Raw genomic sequence first — 22,357 nt, 5'->3', positions numbered from 1 at the left:
TCCAAGTCTGCAGAACGATTTAAATTATCTTAAATATAGCTTAGAGAATTTGAATGGTCATTTTTTTTTAAAGAAGAGCTTTACATTCTGTAATATGATTGACAGCCATAGTTCGATTGACTCGAATTGTCAAGTACATTGGATGGAAATCAAATATGTTTTATAATTTGCTGGTTTGACAAACGTATTTGAGAAAAAGAATACTTGCTTGTCAATCCTGAAGCATAATTCATTTAAAAATTTCAAACAGTGAACATTCTTTCAAAAATATTGTTACTACTTTTGTGAATAAAGGTTTATTTAATTCAAGAGTGTTTTTTTAACATAAAAAAACCTAAAATAAAATTATAGAAATTTATCCTTTTCACACAAATATATAAAGCATTTTGCACATGAGCTACGAACTGAGAACTGTGGATATTTTGGCTTTTCTTTCAAATAAGCTTTATTTCTATTCGCAGACAGCGACAAATTGTCAAATTATAATTACCCCTTTCAACAAACAAAATAAAATTGGTTTAAATTTGAGGTAAAGTTGATCGCGAACAATTTATTCGTTGCAGTGTGGATAGTATGTGGAACGCGAATAGAGTTTGACAGTTCGTAGCAACCACACGGCAATTCGTTACAACCAAATTGTTTTTACAAAATTGTCTTATTATAGAGAACAAAATGCAAATTTTATTATCAAAACATAAGTGTGAATTGGTTTCTTATAATTTAAATGTGTTTTTGTTTCAAATTGACATTTTGAAATGTGTAAAATCACGTTTGTTCGTCCATTCGTTGTTCGCTCTCATGTGCAAGGCCCCTAAATATGCATTATACTTCAAATATGAATTGATGTTTGACAATATAACTGATGATTGTTTTCAATCCGCCAAATACTTATCAAACCATTTTTTCAAAAATATTTGGGATAGTAAACTTGAACGCATCCTAGGGCATTGAAAAATGAATGAAGGTTACCATCGGGCTGAACATACACGACCGAGCCAATTAGCTGCGACCTCCGAGTAATTTGGAGGACCAAGTTCTTATTTCCCCGGCATACAAGACCGAGTAACAGTCACTTTGAAAAATTGAACATTTTTCATTTCAACAAATAAATGGATACTAATCAACACAAAAAAGAGGTTTTATAAAATAAATACAAAACTTGAGACTATTTCTTCAAAGAAATATCTTAAAAATGTGAAGCTTGTAAGCAGTAAAACATGACCAAATATGGTAACTTGAAGTAATAAAACTTATCAACTGACTAAGAAAATATAAAAAGGGGGAGAGAGACATTTAGTATTAGTTTCCTTGATTTTTTGTATGAAATTGACTGAGATAGTTAGATATTAATAAGTGGACAGAGAAGATTTTGTAATTTACTTGGCTCTTTGATTAACTCATTGACTAGGTGATTTTCGATTTGATGAAAATCCAAATGGATCGACAGAGCCAAACCGATCCAACTAAGTCGAGTTTAGATTGAATCGGCTCTTTTTGGATCATTGGCTCTGTCGCGTATGGCTAGCTAAAGTACCGTTTGGCTTTATATTATAAAAGTTCTATGTCTAACAATTAGAAAGATTAGAAATTAATGTCTTTGTTCACATATGACACTTCTGAAAAGTATTGTAATTTCATTATAGTCTCGAAAAGAACCAAGATATTAAAGTTTTTTTTTCAAGGCCTAATACGTTAAATTCATCAACGTTATTCTTATTTGGATAGCAGCATATGTTTTGTAATGTTGAGATGATGAAGGAAATTAGGTGTTGCAGAGCATGTTACGTGTGTGGCAATTGAAGTCTATCCTTTTTATAACTTCTGTTAGCAATAAAAATGTGATTTTCTTAATATGTTTCTTTTTAGTTTAACATTTTTTTAAAAAGTGGTTCCTTATGACACTTGAACATTTTTTTTTTGCTTGTAACAACAATATTTAACAAATTTATGAAAAAAAAAAAACAAAAGAACCAAGGCTACAAATGGACCAGTGCCGATCAAAATCTTGAATAATAAAAATTGCATTAAAATTGACTGCTGCCCTAGTTTATTCAAAATGGATTCTCTTATTGGAAAATCCTTAAGTTTTGCTACTGTTCTTGGCAAATTTTAGGCAAGTCTTTTATTTTCAAATTTATTTTGTCAGTCAAGTCAAAGAAGATTTTTAATTTTCCAATAAAACGGGGGTTCTCGAATAAGTAGATAATAATGGTTTGATGAATTTAAATATGGTCAAACAAAACTTTTCATTTGTACTTATACTTACCTGTTTTGAATGCTAAGGCTAGGCGCGCACATGCAACTTTTTCGAAACCAAATAGTACGACCTTTAGTTGCCCAAACATCGCTCCCATAGCCTAAGGAAACATTAAAAGAATACATTTCTTATTTTGCTAAGTCTGCAGAAATCCTAAATGTAACTATTAAATATAGGTATATAAATATGTTAAAATACCTCTCAATAAAATTAACATCTCTGTTATGGAAACAGACACAGAATGAAATCTCATCCTAACTTTTTTGCTTGAATAAAAAAATGTATAAAACGAATAAGTTGAATTGAGTGTTGCACGAGAATGAGAAAACAATGAGTGCAAACAAAAATTTTTGAGTAGGGTGACTTTTCGTATTCAGAAAATGAACAAACCTGCCATTTGAATGTTTGCTTTGACAGTTGTTGTTGACAAGGATTAAATCAGTGACCTAAGATCCAAAATGGGAAATGATTATTTGCAAAATAATGATATAGACCGGCTGTTAGGTTGTTATTCAAAACTTTACAATTTTAAATGTTTAATTTGTTTTATTTTTGCTAGGAGACGCTGATTACCCCTTGGAGCCATGGATTTTAATTCCATTCATAACTCAGAACTAATTTGTTTTATTCTTTCATTCAAAATCTCTTTTAATGGGAGGCCCAGCGCGATTGAGCTCCGACGTTAGCTGCTTCCAAATAAAAGTAATTTTGGTTTTGTTTTCTTTCATGAAACCCCTCGCAATTTCAGGGTTTCGCTGCATTTTCAGCAAGAGTATATCGCTTTAATTTGAGTTTATTGATTTACTCCTGAAAATAAAACAAAAATTAATAAATGTTTCCTAATAATACATTTTAAAGTTGTTCCCTTCCTCTTCACTGCAAGAATTTAAGTGAAAATTTAAGCTGCCAATTGTTTGATATTTCGCCCGAACTGAATGCTCCTGATAAGGGGAATTTTTCGAACATCTTTTCGAACATTTTTTCGGGTAAAACTCAAAATAAGGGGAAAGAAAAACTAAATTTTTGTCGGTTGGAATGACATTCGGGTGAATTTTCTGATAGGGCTGAATATGATTGCTACGTTTACATTTCATTTTGCTGTTGTGTCAATTATCCATCATATTTGACGTTATTCTTGGAAGAATGCGTTCACATTTAATCTGAAAAAAAAATACACAAAATTTTCCACTTTTGCTGTCAAGAATCTGAGAATAGAAGGTTTAGCATAACATTTCTCAAGAATTCTTAATCGCAAATAGCGAAAAGGAGGAAAAGAAATGCAAATCTGATATGTTTGCTACGTTTACATTTAATTTTCCTGTTCTGTCAATCATCTAGCATATTTGACGTTATTCTTGGATGAATGCGTTCATATTTTTAAACTTGAGTCAATAAATTCCCGGTGGTCAAACGTCAATTAGAAAGGGAACTCCCCATTGGAAATATATACGAGTTGATTTTTAAATGCACTGGAAATTTTAGTATCCCCTGATATGAGCTTTGATTTGTATATTATATATTTGAGTTATAAATATGTACATGGAAAAGTGCATATAAATTGATATGCGAATAGACAAATAGGGATAAGCCTGTCATTAAAATATAAGCGGAAGTTGAATAAAATCTCGGTAAATTTACGGGCACTAAAGATATTGTTAAAAAAAAGCCGATAAAATACCGAAAATTCCCCATAAACAAATATATTCAACAATTTGCTTTTGTTTATGATAGTGCAATGGTATTTTATAAAAATTATTTTCTTTAAATAAATGAACGGCTGGGAGTAAGAAGCGGACATCAAAAAGCTCAAGAAATGAAATGTATGTATGTTTATTATTCATATATATATAAATATATGTATGTATAAAATGCTTTTATATATTTGTTTTGGTATTTTTATGTTGATTGAAAACGATATTTAGTTAAATACAGCACAATTTGTTTAAAACTGCATGACCGTATGAAGAACACAAGTGCATAGTAATTATATATTAATTCGTTTTTAGTACGGGTAGGTATTCCCTTTCATAAAGCACATGATCACACCCATATAAAATTGCGCTCTGAAGAATCCTCTTACTCCTTTTATTAATTAAAATATTTTTCAATAATTATTTTAAAATTTCTTTTTTTTTTGAAAAATTAACATTAAAAGTTTTCAAAAACACTCAAAAAAAGTTAAGAACTTCAGATGAAAGAAAAAATTTCCTTACCATTTTGTCTATGTATTTGGTATGTATGTACATAGGCAGGTATATATTGATTAGATTTTGGAATAGGTACATTTACTTAAAAAGTAATGAAGGCTTCACACACAGCACTTGGATTCTTAGTTTTTAATTTCTATTAATGAGTTTTATGGATTTTTTAAGTTCAGTCTAATGGGTGTTTTTTGCTCAGACTTAAATTTTCCAATTGGTAGCCATATTTTTGAAACGAAGTTCCATTACACATTTTGAAGGTATTAAATAAATAAGAATCTTATAATAAAAATTTTGTTTAAAATAAATTTCATTGAAAAAAATTCTGATATCAAAAAACTAAATATAAATATTATTTGTTAGAGTATTAAGTGAGACTCGGACTTTATTGGCATTTTCACCAACTTTTCTTTGCATGATGTTACTGCGATATGACCTTTTAAACACCGCTATTTTATTTCTTTAATTTTCTTTTTATATACCTATCAGCGACCTTTCTTACCTCATTTTAAACGGTTACATTGACAAAAATTGAAAATATTTGTTTCTTAAGTTGTTTTTTAACGCTTGATTCTTTGATTGTTAATTTAGCGAGAAAATGAATATCTAAGTTTTAAGATTCAATTAAAAACAGATTAATAAAGTGTTCAGACTGATTCTATAATATATTAGTACTTTTTTAATAAAACACCCAAAAATGTTTTTTTTGTTGTTTTAAATATTCTGACTTTGTTTATTTTGCTATCTATACCTGAAGCCTTCGACTGATAATTATAAACAATTCTATTTTCTCCATAATATGCAACAAATGTTTAAAATAAAATATTAACTTAAACTCAAAACTTGGTGCTCGCTGCAAATCGCCGGCTGAATGCTTAAATGCCCCACAGACCACTTTTTCGGGAAACTGAGTTAAAGATGCAGTTATACTAATTCGTATGTTCTCTTTCGTTTGGTGCTATTCCCGTTGCCCTATCGCGACCTTAGAACAATAGGGTTCTAACTGCACTCAAGTCACTTTTGAGAAAACAGAGATTGAATTTTGGTTTGCCTATAACTTTTATATTTTTGTTTGGATCTACACGAGTTTTTGAAAACACAATTTTTTTACTAAGCAATGTTGATCTGAATTTAAAAATTTACAACATAATTCATAATTTAGTAATAAAACGTAGTTGAAAAAATAGATCGTAACTTGTTACTCAATGCTAAGGCATTTGAGCATAGAACAATAAGGTTCTAATTACCTGATAGAACTTTGCGTCATGATAAAAAATTTAATTGATCAGATAGAACCCTGTTAGCTAAATGAAATACAAATTTTTGTTAAACGAAGTTTTTATTTTTTATAGAATAAAAAATACAAATTTATTAAAGAATACATAGTTAGTAGTTGTTGTTATTGCATTTCATTGTTTTAAAAAAGGGGATATTTAAAATTTTAATTTATAAAAAGTGGAAAAAGTTTTAGTTTTGTTCACCTCCATCATCTTAAAAACAAAGTTTTAAATATTAAATTAAAATAACATTTGTATACTTTTTTATACATACCGAGCTTAAGAATTGTCTTGTAATAAGCTTTATCAGACGAACTCATGTATTTGAACATCGACAAAAGATGTTTCTCCTTTTCTTTCGAGATACCGACTCTTTCTGGAACACATTCGATATTATCTATGGGTAAGGAAGTTGGTGTTCCTATATGTGCAGTTGTTATTGTTTTTTTCTTCGGGTTTTCGCTAAAGTCTCCTTTCGCATTGAAACACAAATCATGTTTTCGTCATCATCGAGGTAACTCAATGAAAACCCGCCTCATTTTCTACTTGGGTTATTTTTAAAATTTTAAGTTTCGTGAACGGTACGTTCTTATATTCAAAACAGGTTTTTGAAAGTTTCATTTGCATTATCACCAATGGGTTCCTTCTGTTCACAGTTTTAAGGAGCCGGATGAGTCCAATCGGTAAAAAATACTCATTAACAGACAAATGTTTTTCTATTTGGCTGTGAGCATTGTCAACCTCCTGCAATCCTGAATGACCTGGTAAGGAATACTTCATGGTTATCTTTTCGATATCAGGGGGAGTTTTTATAAAATTTTGGACAGCGAATGTCATAATTGAATTTTTGTTCTGTGGCACGCAAGAGTCGGACCATGTTATTAAATTTGTAATGACATTTTCTTCGAATAACCTTTCCAATATTTTTGAGAAGGCTGAGGCAATGTTGTTTCCACTTCGCCCACCGGTATATTCGGTCCAAATAGCGCAGTAAACTTTTTTTGTTGTGGATAAATGAGCTGTTAAGTTTTAACCGTTGAGTTTTGAACAATAAAATATAGGACCAATTTCAGCTCTGGGGCATGATAAAACATTTTGCAAATCAAAAGTTAAAATGGGAATTCCTGATTCTTTGTCATAAGCTTTTTTTTTCTCTAATCATCTTTTTTAAATTTAAATGCATCTCATGTTCCTTTGTAAAATTTTCACTTAACGCATCTTCTTTTCTTGCTGCATTATAGGCCTCTCATTGGCCACATCCGACTTGGGATGGTGAAAATCAAGGTTAAAGTTAGTATTGAAAACATGCCTGTAAAAACCTTCTTTTACAGGATCAAGAACAGAATCATTGTATAAGTTATACTTTTTGGTTATATTTAAGTTTGGATCTAAATATAGTTTATTTGTTTTGGCTCTACAATAGTGTGACTCTATTGTTGGAAAAGATCGTATATGCTCTTTTATTTCTTCTACCCTATTTTCGCTAATTCTTTTTACAGACTTAGCTCCTCGTTTGTCTTTTTTGGCCATACCAGCTTTTATATTTTTGTTTTCGTGCGCATTGTAGACGGATTTTTGAGAAATACAAAATGTTCCAAGCCAAAACGATTTAAAGACCTGGATCTTGTTTCCAAGTACCTCCAAAAAATACTCAAAAGTGAAATTTCGTCGAGAAGGAGACGTTTTTTTGTTTTTCGAAATGTTTCCATTTTAGTTGTAGATTTTAAAATACAGTTAATTTTACCATCACGATCTAACAAATAAAAAGATTCAAAAATTTGTTGACGTTCTGATGTTGTCAATTTCTCGGCACAGTGGAACTTGCACTTAGTTAAACAATTCTTTGTCGTTTTTAGTTCTTCTTTTGGTACCGTTTTTCCCCGCGAACTTCTGTATGCCTCACCAGCCTGATATTTTCTTTTTAAGATATTCTTTTTCCAATTTTGTTCATTGCTTTTACGCTTACGAGTCTTTTGTTTAACAAACGCACTTACCATTTCATTAGCTTCAACTTCAACGTTTTCGTTTAAATCTTCGGCTTGCGTTGAAGAATTATTTTCATCGTGCACATCCGCAACGGACGTACAGCTGTTCTCCCTGACTAAGTTTTCTTCTACTCCTTAAGGAACAATTACAAAATCCTGGATGACAAGTGGAACATTTTCTAAATTTATTATTTCTCCTTCCAAAAGAAACTGCGAATGCGAAGTCATCTGAATAAAGTTATTGAAGAAGAGGACATTTTAAATGAGTGGTATATTTAACACAGTACACTTATTGATTTACTATTTACTTTTAAAATAGAAATACCTACCTTTACTTAGTAAAATGTATGAATATTTGGATCACAAATTTGGAAAATCACACAGCACAGACTTATAAAACCGAATTGTACAAAGATTTAATTTACAATGCATTTCTGATAAAATTCAAATTTATTACCAAATTCATAGCCTACTTAGTTTTAAGTACGGGAAACGTTTAAATATTTTAAAGCAACAAAGTTCAATCTGCATCTTGTTGTGTAACAAAGTGCTATCTGCATTTTTAAAAAAAAAATTAAGTAAACTAGGTTCTATTTTCCACTTAGAACTTTGTGGACTTAGTTTTTTTATAAATTGAGGTACTTAGAACTTTGTTTCCTTAATTTTTATTGACTATATAGGAAACTAAAAGAGATAGACAAATATGGATGAAAGGAATCGAAAGAGCATACTCGATTTACTACGACCGCATGTATAACTCAATTTTGAAAAAAATGTCAGTTAGAAGAACCCTGTTGTTCTAAGGTCTATTATTTAAAGCAATTCCGCATAAAATTGAATGTATTTTTTAGTAAATGTTAAGAACCAAAGATCAAGTTGGGTATTTTTAATTGTAAAGTGTGAAAATACTTTGTCATTTTTCATACTTTTTTATCGACTTAAAATTAAGCCAATGTAATATAGGGAAGGGCTAAGCCATTATATTAATATTCCTCTTTGTTTTATATTTTTATCACTACAAATAGAGTTTAAAAAATTAAAAGTGCTAGAAATTTTATATTTTATTATTATTTTTATTATCGTTGAATTTCCAATGTTAAAAGCATAAAGGTTCTATATCCATAGGAAATTTGCAGTTTGGTTTTCATAGATTTAACATTCGTATGGAAAGGGTTCTATATTCATCTTTGACTTTTTCTAAACTTTTATTTTTTTTTTAAATAACCATAAATGTTTTTAACCCTAGGGCTTCAAATTTAAAAAAAAGAAATATTCCATTCATCATGGTCCAAATTTTCAAATGCAAAATTACGAAATTATGTTTCAACCTTAAAATTCGTTTTCTGTGGAATAATTTTTTTTGTATATGGGGCATTTAAGCATTCAGCCGGCGAAATGTTTCCGTTTGTTTTTAATAATTCCCAACTCAACGGGTTAAGTGGGGGTACCTGGTAATAAAAATGTCTTTTATAATGAGTCTCTTAAAGAACTTATGACTCTTTGGAAATACCTTTGCACTATTGAATACAAATACAATTGTTAATTCAGCTAGCACAGGTAAGCTGTGAGACGGGAATTTTAGACCAGTCGAAATAGCAATAACGTTAATGTATGTTTGTATGTATATGGCTCAAAATCACCAAGGTGCAGAATTAGCTTTGCTGGCAATTTAATGACTTAAATCTTGACTTAATTGAAAAAAAAATGAATAAAATACTAAAACTATCCTGTTTGTGTGTCCATCAATCAATATAATTTATTAATAAGTTGAACTTTAAATGAAATCAATATACCTACACTAGTCGGCATAAGTATTTTGACGAAATAAAAATCGTGCATTTATCAGTTTAACTTTTTAATGGCTTTATAAAAAATGTTTGTTTATTTTTTTTTAAATGTTTTGTTCTGCTCTTAAGTCTACTTTAGCTGTTATTCCTCTTCTATTGTGTCAAATTTACAGTTCTTATGTCGACTTTAGTTTCTATTCCTAAATTAATTATGAAAAATAATGGACTATGTTCTCAGCAGAGAATAAGAACCAACTTAAATTTCGAGTTACAATACGTTTTATTTATTAAAAAACACATAGAATTAAAAATACAAAAAAAAAAAAACTTTACTTCATGCAATTATGCAATGTAAATTCATTAAAAATAGTAAAATATAGGACATAATTCAGTTAACAACCAAGATTAAACAAGTGTTCTTCAATTTTCATCGTCACTACGCAGATCTGGATGCATGTTGAGCTCAGTGGAACTCGTTTTAAGGTAAAATGAATGAAACTGGATTTATATACTGCAATAAATCCATAAGATCTTTTTTTTTTTGTCTGAAGATAATACTGGTGGGTCTTCAATATTTTTTAGATTACCCAGTGTTAGTGTCGATGTTCCTCTTTTGATCAATGGTAAAAGGTTAAACGGTTCTTCAGGATTTAAGTTCGTTTTATAAAAAATTTGGTTGTAGTTGTTCGTATAGCGAATCCACCTTACCGAGTTCCATATAAACTTTTGGCCATCTGAGTTACACCTTTTCCAGTTGAAATTATTTTTTGAAATTTCACTAAAGTTGAAAAAATCGCTTTCTTTCATTTCAACAACTTTAATTTTTGAACTTATAGTTCCGATGAACTGATACAGTCCCTTGGCACACTAATTTCGACACTGGATGTTTTCTTTTTTCGTTCAATTAACGCATGATCAGAATCACACTGGAGGTGTGTGTGGCCAGGTTCCAAAAATGTATGATCTATAATATATTCCAATAAAGGATTTTCTTTTATGAACAGAAGGAACATAGCAGAGACAAAGGAATTTTTATTTTGGCCTGAACATGAGTCACTATAGAACGTTATTTTATTGACGGAAGAAGGTAAAGATTGTAGATGTTTGAAAACGCATGAAGCAATCTCATTTCCGGAATAGCCGGAACTATTCGTTTGTAAGTCGTGGATTGTAAGATTGAAGGTCCAAAGCTGCCTTTTATGAAAACTAACTGAGTTTCTTAAAAATGGTGTTGGTAGCCACTGTTGTAAATCAAACGCGAACGCTGCCATATCGTTGTTTTGTCTAGCATTTTCTTTATCGACCCTTTTTTGTTTAAACCCAAAATCTCCCTTTTTTACATGAATTAACTTCTGCTCCACCAGAACTTGTTTTTCTGTTTCATTCTGGGCTATTTTTATCTTTGACAGAAATCCGTCGCAAGTTGCACAAGTGTCAAGTTTGGCAGCTTTGAATTTTAAATTCATTGTTTTAAATATCTCAGCATATTTGGTAAGGCTTCATTACTATACATCCGATGCATTATGAAGAGATTTAAACTACCATGAATATATTTTTTAGATGTGTGAAGACCGCTGTAATGGCTTTCATACGATGGGAACTTATTTATGTGGTTGCGCACTTCCTCTTCTTGATCCAATGTTAATTTGTTCATAGGAATCCCTTTACCCCGACAATTCTTAAACGGTACGCTTGGACTTAAAACTTTTTTTGCCATTACGTTTCTAATGAAACTCTCCGTTTCAGAAAAACAGATCGTAAAATGTGTTCGGCAAACTTGTGTTCTCATACCATCATATTTTAAAAAGTACTTGACAGATTTTTCACGACGTTGCTTTCTTTGGCTTACGTTAAATAGAGTTTCACATTTTTTATCTTCTAGAATCAATATAAAGTACTCTCTGGTCATAGGTTCCCAAAGCCCAATAATGTTTAAATAATCGTTGTAAATGAAATTTTATCTGTTTTATATGATTTTCCAGCGTTCCTTAATTTCTGACGAAAGCGTTTTTTATTCTTTATTTTTGATTTCGGATCGTCATTGCTAATCGGGAAATTCAAAACTTCGCTATTTTCACTTTCAGGGTGCGAATCAGAAGAAGTAACATTATTATTTATTATATAATCAGGGTCTTTTGCAGAATCATCGGAATTTTCCCATTCTGGCAACTTATCATATGTTGTATTTAATGATGGAGATATTGAATTTCTATTTTCAACGTTGAACTCACTTGAATGACCCAAAACAATGCAAAACTTGAAAAGTGTTTTTAAAGAAAAAAATAGCGTTCTTACGTTTGAATACATTTATGTCGAAGTCAAATCCGTTCATCGATGATTTAGTTTCATTGGGTATCTAAGGAAAGTAATCATTCTTTTCTGATATAATTTCGTCGATCGAATTCGAATATTGATGAATTGAATTTTTTTGCGGCCATTGGTATATCGACTTTTTTGTGAAATTTGTTTCCGGGGATACAGGAAATATGAAAGAACTTGTTTCAATGTTTTCTGTGCAAATGAGAAAAAAAACTTCGACATTTCCTTAATAAAAATTAAAATATACATCGTTTTACCAATATCTTTCTTTGGTTCTGGTGTGGAAGTTCTTTGCATCACAAAAACCTTTCTTAACCCTAGAAAGATAATCATATTTTTTAGTGCGTGAAAGATAATCATACGTCTTAGAGACGTATGGCACTTATTAAGCGCGTTTAAAGATGACAATTGATTTTTCATCATTATTTTGTATTTTAATTCATTTTATTTGGGTTATTTTAAGTAAAATGAATCAATAATTAAGTACAAAAGAAGTAAAATTTGAGCAAAATTTATAAAAAATCTGAACCACCTTTGAAAACAGAACGAACAAAATTCTTTATTTTTTAAAGAAACCTTTGAGTTGACTTTGAGTCTTAATATTTGGTAAATTAGTTCATTGAAGGGTAAGCTAACTATAAAAAATAGTATTAGTAATTTTTGAGAAAAAAAGTTTTTCCCCCATATACTTTTGTTCAGTGCACAAAAGTTTCATAAAAGATAATCATACGTCTCCCAGACGTATAACATAGTCATTACTGGCCGTAATGCATCTTCAGCGTGAATTTTAAGATACACCATGCAAGCTCTGACCTAGTCCTGAGCAAATATAAAAAACTAATGTAATACGGCTTATAATTGAAAAGATATAACAATTTTTCCCCGCGCCATACGTCCCGCAGACGTAGATTATCTTTCTAGGGTTAAATGAGTTTCTTTTTCTGTAAAAAAAAATTGTATTCAAACACCAAACATTCAAGGAAAAAAGAGAAAAACTTTCAAAATATAAATGCCAACCACGATAAGGGTTGATTCATACGACATCGCTTATACTGCGAGAAGTTCTTGCTTCAGCTGAACGACCTTGGAGCAAAAGGTTTCGGTGTCAACGCGACCAACGCAACGGCGACGGCGCGCACGCCGCGCCAACGTATCGCGCCGTTGTGAAATCAGACATCAAAAAAGTTGGCGTGTCTAGGCAATGGTAACAAAGTAGCTCATTGTTTTTTGTAACTATTTTGTGATGAGGTCGGAATTGAGATTCGTAATTTTATTTCCGATTTAAGGCAAGCTTATCAATTGCTTCCACATAAAATCAAGTACATACGTTAAAAATATCAAAAATATCAAAAACCGGTATCTTCAAAAGGTTACCTTCAGCTCTTGCATTCGTGCCAGCGCCAAAAGTCTTTGCGATCGAGACATTATTAATTTAAATTAAGTTTTTTTTTTTTTTAAATTAGTATTTATAAAAACACTAGGAACAACACAAAGGACAACTAAGCTCGTTTAAGAACACAGGAAAAACACAGCACTAAAGTCTACTTTAGACAACACTTATTCTTATATTAAGATATAGAAAAAGAACTAAACTATACTTAAGAAACACTTTTATTTATTTTGTCTTACGGAATAACAACCAATCTCGAGACAAGGTTTTCACTACCTGAATTACTGACCGGGAATAAAAACTAAAGTCAATTTAGGTTCTTCGTGCATCAGAATTTTATTTTGGAATAAGCGCTAAACTGCAGATAGGAGACTCTTTTTCTTTCTTGGGGAACAACCACTAAACTGGAGTTAAGTCGTTATTCCCTTTTACAAAAATGAAAAAAATAGAAAATATTAACACGGAAAACAGCTAAACTCAAGTTTAGCTATTTTTCCGCCACAAACAAATGTAAAAATTGTATGAATTTAACGAGGAAAAACAACTAAAGTCAAATTTAATCTTTATTCCTTGATGTAAGTCTTACAAAAATATTATCTTAACTCAACTTTAGATAATAAATTTCGTCTTTTCTGTGTTTAGTTGTTTTTCCGTAATCTCAACTTAAAAAAGTGAATTAAGCTATTATGTTTTTTTTTGAAATTGTGGCCACATTTTTAAAGATAGAACGCTGAAAAAAATTTACAAAATAGATTTAAGTACGCTGAATATAATGGCATGAAAATCTCAATTTCGTCTAAAGTCGACTTTAGCGGTTATGGCTTGTGGCCACAGATATGAGAAATTGTAACCGTTTTTTTTTTTTTTTTAATTTTTTGGACAAATATCCCCTCTTCATTTTTTTATCAACTCGTGCAGTCTTTGGAAGATGTTTTCGGTTTGTTCGAACCGTACTGCACGACTTCGTATTCCGGCCAATAACCTGATATTGAAGCAAAGGTGACTTGAAAAAGTTGTCGATGTATATTTGGCATCCCAGTCCTTCCTGCTTTTCTGGAAGCTGAAATACAACTGATTCACCCAGGCCATATTCAATTCCAAAACTTCCTTTACCTGTATATATATCTTACTCAAATAGTTTACCTGTTGCTTAATCACATCTACACCATATTTAAAGCTCCTGTCGGGTGTTACTGAGGGCATTTTGAATTGACTTATTGAAGTGTTGTAACACTGGCCGAATTTTGTATGCTCTGTTATAATGTCTTCTTCATTGTTGTAAAAATGCAAGTTCCTCCGTATGTCTTCAAATCGAAATCTTGGCATTACATTGGCTATGAAAGGTACTCCCATGTCAGATTCTGTAGACCAGTAATCCCTCAATAATTGCAAGATATGATACCTCATAACCAAATTCATGTCAAGAAATGCATTCATTTCATCACTTTCGATGGTGAATTACCGTCCATTTTGATGTGCGTATCGAACTGATTCTATCACTAAATGCTCAAATAGTAGCTTGAAATCTGTTGGTGAACAGAAGATTCCAAACGGTGTCAATTGATCGGCCATTTCTCTCAAAATCAACTTTACGAAAAACATTTGGCTGTAAGTTGGTTTCACTTGAAAACTGTTTGATGCTTACCGCTGACAGATAATCCTGTAGATGTTGAAAGGCTCTTTTGATTCGCTTGTTGGCTCTTGCAGTTGATGAGTCATGTCTTCAATTTCAACATCAAAAACCCCTTGGTCATCATCCTGTGTGAGAAGCCTCTGATCTTCTTCGTCAAGCAGTATTGTCACCCATCAAAATCGGTTGGACTTCATTATCCCAAATTTCGAAAACTCCACGGCCCCTACGAAACATAATCTGCAACAATGTGACTAAAAAAATTAAAGTAATAACGGATCGAAGTGACAGTATCCAATACCTTTGGAAAAAGAACGGTATTATAAATTTTAAGTTGCCAATGAATCTTGAGGCTTCCTCCTAAGCTCAATGGAACCAGCTTGAGTCCCTTACGAAACGTGAGAGGCTGATTATACCGATATGATTTAGATCGTTAAAGAAGAATTCTCCTAGGTAATTCTTGCGTTTTCGAGCTAGAGCAGGGCATGTGCAGAGAATATGAAGAACCGTTTCTTCCTCTTCCTCGTCCATACAGCTTCTGCAAAAGTCATTTGAGAATACGCCTAGTCTCGTGGCGTGCTTTCCTATTAGACAGTGTCCGGTTATGACACCTATTATCGAGCTTATATGCGATCTGCTTAGAGAGAGCAAGCACCTTGAACGTTTTAAATCCAGTGTTGGCCAGATGTTTTTTGTGGCTTGACACGTGGTGATGTTGTTCCACCTGGTGCCTGCCCTCCTCACAGCGTCTTGCATTAGCAGCAGTTTACAAGTAGCGATTAGTATGTCAGTACTTGCCAAACGTGGTAGGATGGGCTGTACTGTACCGTTCCTGGCGAGTTCATTTGCTTTACAGTTACCTGGAATGTCTATATGGCCCGGCACCCAGCAAAGGTGAATATTAAACTGTTGCGCCATCTCTATTAGAGATGATCGACAGTTATGGACTGTTATAGAGTTTGTAGAGACAGAGTCCAGAGATTTGATAGCGGCCTGGCTGTCAGAGAAAATACGGATATCAGATGTTGATATCACGTTTTCTTTGAACCAAGACTAGACTTCCTTAATCGCCAAAAGTTCCGCCTGGAACACGCTACAATGATTGGGAAGGCGGAATGAGAGACTTAATTTCATTCGTTCAGAGTACACACCTCCACCAACCCCTTCTTTGGTTTTTGAGCCATCTGTGTAAAAATGGATTGACTCATCCTGCAAGAATGTCCTATCCTCCCAAAAAGATCTGGTAAATATAGAAATCTGGAAGTTTCTGTCGAATTGTAGTTGGGGGATGGTGTAGTCTGTGTGTTTTGGAATTGATTCTAAGTACCTTAGAATTACGGAGTGGACAATGTTGTTGTTAGTCCACTGCGACGAAGCATTGAGGCGAATAGCAGAGCTTGCAGCTATTTGTTTACTAATTATATCAAGAGGTGTAAGGTAGAGCAAGGTGTCCAGTGCTGCAGACGGGGTTGAAGCGATCCGCTTATACATAGGCAAGCTGAACGTTGGACTTTATTTAACTTATCCCTGTTTATACCTTTCTCTAAAGCAGTCCACCATACTGCCACACCGTACGTTAAAATCGGTATGATTACCGATGTGTATAGCCAATGAGTGATTCTGGGCTGTAAACCCCATTTATTACCAATAGCTTTTTTGCAAGAAAAGAGAGCTACAGTAGCTTTTTTGAATCTTTCCTGTACGTTGCGTTTCCAATTTAGTTTTTTGTCTAAGACAAGACCCAGGTATTTAGCCTCGTCTGAGAATTTTAATTGGATTCCTTTAATATAAAGAGGGTGGACAAATGGTATTTTGTATCTCCTCGAAAATAAGACCAGATCGGTTTTGTGTGGGTTAACACCCAGTCCACACCGATCAGCCCAAAGTATTAGTCTGTCCAAGGCATTTTGTAAGAGTTCTTTTAGGATATTAAGATGCTTTCCTGAAACTGCTATAGCAACGTCGTCCGCATGGGCTATCACTCTGAAACCCTCCGCATCCAGACTAGTTAGGATTTCATTCACCACTAGGTTCCAGAGGAGAGGGTATAGAACACCACCTTGCGGTGTCCCTCTACTAACGAATCGTCTGCTAGAAGAGTTGCCCAGTTTTGAGTTAATTATTCTGCTAGTAAGCATTAAATGAATTAACTCCCGAAGCGAACTCTCTACATTTAGAGATGTCAGTGCAGATGTGTCCACGTTGTTAAAGGCACCTTCGATGTCAAGGAAAGCAACCATAGTGAACTCTTTATGATGGAGAGAATATTCGATGGTGCGTACTAAAGTGTGTAACGCTGTTTCCACCGATTTACCTTTACAATAGGGATGTTGAGACTAAAGCCTAGTACATACTTGTGAACCATCTCGTGAACCCATACAAATTTCAGTTTTTGGTTCACCCGTGAACTTGCTCGTGAAGCTGAGTGGAGAACAAAGTGGAGAGTTTTCGTTCACGGGCAATTCACGTGCAAAATGTACGGGAACTGTTGGTAAAGCTTTGACATTTGGTTTGTTCATGTTCACAACGTGTACTCACAAGTGTGTACCAGTGAGCAATGTCAAAAGTTCACTTTCTCCACTGGCGAACGTTCACTTCGCGAGGAAGTATGTACTAGGCTTAAGACAGAAGTCTTGTATCGATACGTGCCCTTAAATGAATATCAATCAATCTTTCCAGGGTCTTAAGAAGGAATGATGATAGACTTATAGGTCGTAGATCTTTAGGATTGACTTTTGAGCATTTACCTGCTTTAGGTATAAAAACAACTTTAACTTATATCCATGCCGAGATAAAGACAGCTGGTAAATATTGCCTCAAGGATTGGTGCAATTATATCAGAAGTGTTTTGTAATTCGGCTGGTATTATTCCATCTGGTCCTGCAGCTTTAAATGGTTTGAAGCTGTTGAGAGCCCATTGTAGCTTATAGTTTGTGATCAGACCTTGTGGATATGTTGTATTTGAACTTGAACGTATATAACTGCTGAAAGTTTCGGTAAGAGAAATACCAGGAAAGTGAGTTCAGCGATTCATTAATTGAATTTCTCCAGGAGCCGTCGGTATTTTTCAAGCAGCTTGGCATAGCTGGAGTAGTTGAAAGAATTTTGCGTAACCTAGAGGCTTCAGAAGTTTCTTCTATCATGCCACAGAAGGATCGCCAAGAAGATCGCTTGGATTTCCTTAGTGCCTTCTTGTAGATTCTTAGGTATTCTTTATAGGAGTCCCAATGAGAGGCTAGTCTTGCAGCTTTGGCCCGGTTGAAAAGTTTCCTGCATTCCTTCCTGAGCGAGTCAAGCTCTGAGGCCCACCATTGTGGTTTTGTCTTTCCTCTTATGTGTATAAATGGACAAGCAATTCCTAGCGATCTGTTAATAGCTGAGGTAAGGTCATTGACTTTGTTGTCAAGTTCATTAGCGTTAGAGGAAGGACTAGATAGTCCAGGTTCTAGTAAATTCTGTAATGAGTTCCTGTATGGCTTAGTAAAGTTTTTTATTTTTCTTTCCTTCGAAAATGTTACTTTAATTAATACTGCCCAAAAAATTCGCAACAGATACATAAGCTTAAACTGTAAGTCATACACTTAACCCTTACAGCAAAATTTAATAAAAAAGGAATATTTAATCAAGTATTTTTATTATTTTAAAAATATCGTTATACGTTATCAAGAAAATGTTTTTATACGATTTCATGGGTTTCTCTTGAAATTTTTTATCTATAGACTAAAAAACTGTTGTTAAAATTAACTGTTTTTTTAAAATAACTGCTTTCGTTTATTCTACATCAATTTTTTTAATTTGCAATAAAACTTATATTTGTTCAATATTAACACAGTTCTAATTTATTAATGAATACAAATTTTTTATTTAACTATTCTTGTTAATTATTTCGGTGTTTTATTCTTAGATCGTTTTAAAAAATTAAAAACTTCAATAATATTAATAACATTTTAAAAAATGATACAACCACACATGCAAAACAATATAAATGACATCTATTTTTTTGACTTTTTTCCAATTTAATTGTTTGTTTAAATTTGTCTCTAAAAAAAGTTATTGAACCATTTAATAACAAATGTTATTCGCAAATATGTATATATATACATTGAATTTTGACGGACAGCCAAGAAAAAAAAATTAAGTTATTGAAGTAAAAGAAGTGCAAGAAATAAAATAAGAGAGTGGAAAGTAAAAGTAGTTACAGCGTAATAAGCATACAAAAATATAATTCAAAAACAATCAACATACATTATATATAAAACTGTTGCAATAATCTTAGTCTTTTCTATACGTCACTGAAAAATTGATTTTAATCGATATGTTATTTTATGTACATACATTCGAAACCTATTTTTTATTTCATTTTCAAATAAATTTTATTGAGTGAATATTTTTTGAAAAATTAGTTCTTAAACTTGAAGATAAAAAAAAATATCGCAATACTTTATATATTATCACAAGTGAAATTTTTAAACTTAAAGAAATTCTACCTTTAATTCGTTGAGTTTCTTAAAAAATTTATTAGGAAGTAAGAAAATATTTCCCGTTTGAATAAATTCTATAAAGGCCTGAGTAAGTTGTATTGGAAAAGTTTACGGTTCCATATTTCGAAAAACCCTATCGTGATCTTATCAAATCCTGATGCTTTTCCATCCTCAAGTTCCTTCAATGTCACATTCCCTCTTGTCAATAAAAAGCGTATCGTGGCCGATAAAAAAGGCGCCTGAAGCAAACTACATACTCATGATTTAAAAGCTTTTGAAAATGTCCTTGAAGTAAAGATACCGACGAATTTTTGCTGATTTGAGGAACTTTAATGTTAATTATCATTTTTTTCCAAATTTCGAATGCCTACTGCATTATAACCAATGATACTTCAAACCAAGATCTGGGCTGGAATCTGGTGAGATGATAAGTGACTTTCACATTTTTCATAGTCAAATTAACTACTTTCCGCGTGTTTAAGATGACTCAACTCAATTCAATTCGGTTACAAAATTTCAAATTAGAGTTGTCACAATTTATTGCATACAAAAAAATAAATTAGGTGGCTCAAGAGTGCGGAGAGAACCAGGGCTTAGTGACTTACAACTCTCATGGAGGAGAGCTACAGTTAATATGCCGATTTCGAACGGATAAATTGAGAAAGCACTTTTTCATGACAAGAATTACTCTTGGAGAATTTGTCAATTCCTCGCAAGAGGCAGTACCTGTGGCACAGGCAAGGATCGAACCCAAGACTTCTCGCATGACAGTGCAACCTAGCCTAATTAACTATAACTTACAATTAACTTACTTGTCCCATACGGACACTCCAAGTTAAACTATAGCACTTATTACTAATGCCTTTCGGCCATAAGATCTATTTTACTTTAATTCAATTTTATCTATTTTTTTTTATTATAAAATTTGGAAAAAACTAACATCAATATCCTTTTTTATTTTTACTTAAAACTACTTCAAATAAGGTCCTTAATATAAAACTTAAAGCTAACTTAAACTACCTATTCTACCTATAAACTACTTAAACCTAGAACAACCACAGCAGCAAATCTAACTATCTAACATTTTTAGTTTTTCATATTTTGTTTTTATGTTTTTTGAATTTTTTTTATATTCCATGTTTTTTTTATTTTTTTTTTTTGTATTTTTTTTGTGCCACCATGCCCATTCTACTAAACCCTAAAAATATAAAACAACTATGTAAGCCGGCCAAGGCTTAAAACCCCATCCCGACTACCCACTATCAAGTGCCGATTGAAGCGACCAAAACTGGTTCTCCTGCTTCACCCTATCAGTTCGGTCCCGTTCGGGCACAGCCCTACTGAAGCGAAGGAGCTCTGCACCGCCTTGTGCCATGACGTCCCGATTGTGCAGGAGTCGCCTATCCACGGTTCGTTGTCTGACGTGGTATATTAGCGGAACTGCCAATCTATCCTGTATCAGTCGGCATCTACCTAAAAAGAGGAATGCCTCTGGTGGAATGAAGCCGCTCAAGCGTGCACTCTCTAAATCCTCGAATAGTAATGCACGTAAGAAGATTCGGCTGTTCGATAAGCCGGTACAGCGTCGAAAACACTGCCAGCTGTAGCCGCTCGAACACCCGAAACTTCTCCATCTGGGAAGGGGCACAGTCCAACGCAATAACCATCATGCCACGGGTACTACTACAATTTAAAAAAATCTAAATAAAAGTATTAAATTGGTTGTGTTTTTATAACATTCTTACTTTTCTTGTGGTTTTGAATGTCTTAATGTTTGTCGGTCACAAGAATGTTTTTTTTTTATTATATGAAAAAGGTGAATACGAAAATTTTCCTTTCGTTTGTGAAAGCGTCGGGTAGCTCTATTCAGAATCGACATATTTGTTGGAAAATGAATATCAAGTTATTGTTGTGACAGCTTTTTAGCTTTCCATTTGACTATCACCTTATATAGATCAAATTCGATTATTTTGAATGTTATTTGTCAACAATCACCTTAGCAAATTGCACCTCTTAATCTTTCGGTCGTATCACTTTTCAACGCCCATTTGTCACATTGTTGTATTTGTAATTTTGACACTAGCTGTTCCAGACATTTCTCGCACTAAAAGTTGGTCTAATGTCAAATTTGTATGTATTTGAACATAGTAACCGAAGATCAAACTCAATCACGAATAAGAATCCAATAAAATAAATATCAACAAAACAGCTCTATTCTGCTATTCATGTGGATCGTATATTCGATTCACCCGTTCGATTCCCTTTCACACTGCCTCTGCATTCTGCTATCCATCATGTGAACCACATTATCCCAAAACAATTTGACATTCAAATAAACAGCTGTTCATGTAAAAATCTTGGGAATGTTGGATAAATTGTTTTGATTCATACAAATACAGAATATTTTTTGTAATTTTTGGAATTGGGCAGTATTGGGCTTTTTATTCCAATTGTAAGCAGAGGAATAAGAGAATCCTCAAACAGAGAGCTTAGAAGAAATGTTAAAAATTGTCTTCCTTCCCCTAAAAATGTTAATATTCTTTTACTTATAAATCAAATATTCTAAATTTAGCAATAAATTAGTTTTTACTTACATTTTGCTTACAAAAATTAACAAACCAGGCATCAAATGAAAAATCCGCTGCATGTTATATGCGGATCTGAATTGTATAAATTGAATGCTTTCACGTGAATAGAAGAATACCGCGCTGTATTACCGACGTTACCGACATACACAGATGCAGAATAGGCCTGAGAGGAAAAAAAAAATATTCCTTACAATTTTCAATAAATATTGACAAATATAAATATATTTTTTACTACACATATCTTCTTCAGTAACAGTTTTATGAACAGATATAAATTTTATGAAAATTATTTGATTAATTAAAGGAAATAGTAAATATGCACAATGTTCACATTTATTAAAACTAAAATGAAAATAAAAGAATTAGTTGGGCAACCTTTAGTCAATAGGCACCACACGTTTTTTTTCTTCTGTCATTACTTGCCGTGAACGTAAAATCGAAT

General features: G+C 32.6%; 1 protein-coding gene across 9 annotated transcripts in view; it reads left to right on the top strand.

The window, feature by feature from the left end:
- The first annotated feature begins 3,811 nt into the window (after nt 1-3,811).
- The window catches only part of LOC129949263 (zinc finger protein ZFP2-like), a 59,499-nt gene continuing 40,953 nt past the window's right edge, over nt 3,812-22,357 (top strand). For 4 of the 9 annotated variants that reach the window (XM_056060611.1, XM_056060612.1, XM_056060607.1 and 1 more), the window contains exon 1: nt 3,813-4,077. The gene's annotated coding sequence lies outside the window, so the exon portion shown is untranslated. Of the gene's footprint in view, nt 4,078-4,700; nt 4,719-22,357 lie in introns of those variants that run through there. The other 5 variants (XM_056060608.1, XM_056060609.1, XM_056060613.1 and 2 more) reach the window with 3 other exon arrangements.

Source organism: Eupeodes corollae, chromosome 3 (assembly GCF_945859685.1).
Source record: "Eupeodes corollae chromosome 3, idEupCoro1.1, whole genome shotgun sequence".
Lineage (NCBI taxonomy): Eukaryota > Metazoa > Arthropoda > Insecta > Diptera > Syrphidae > Eupeodes > Eupeodes corollae.
The sequence above is the reverse complement of the archived record's forward strand: the minus strand, read 5'-3'. Positions and strand labels throughout refer to the sequence as shown.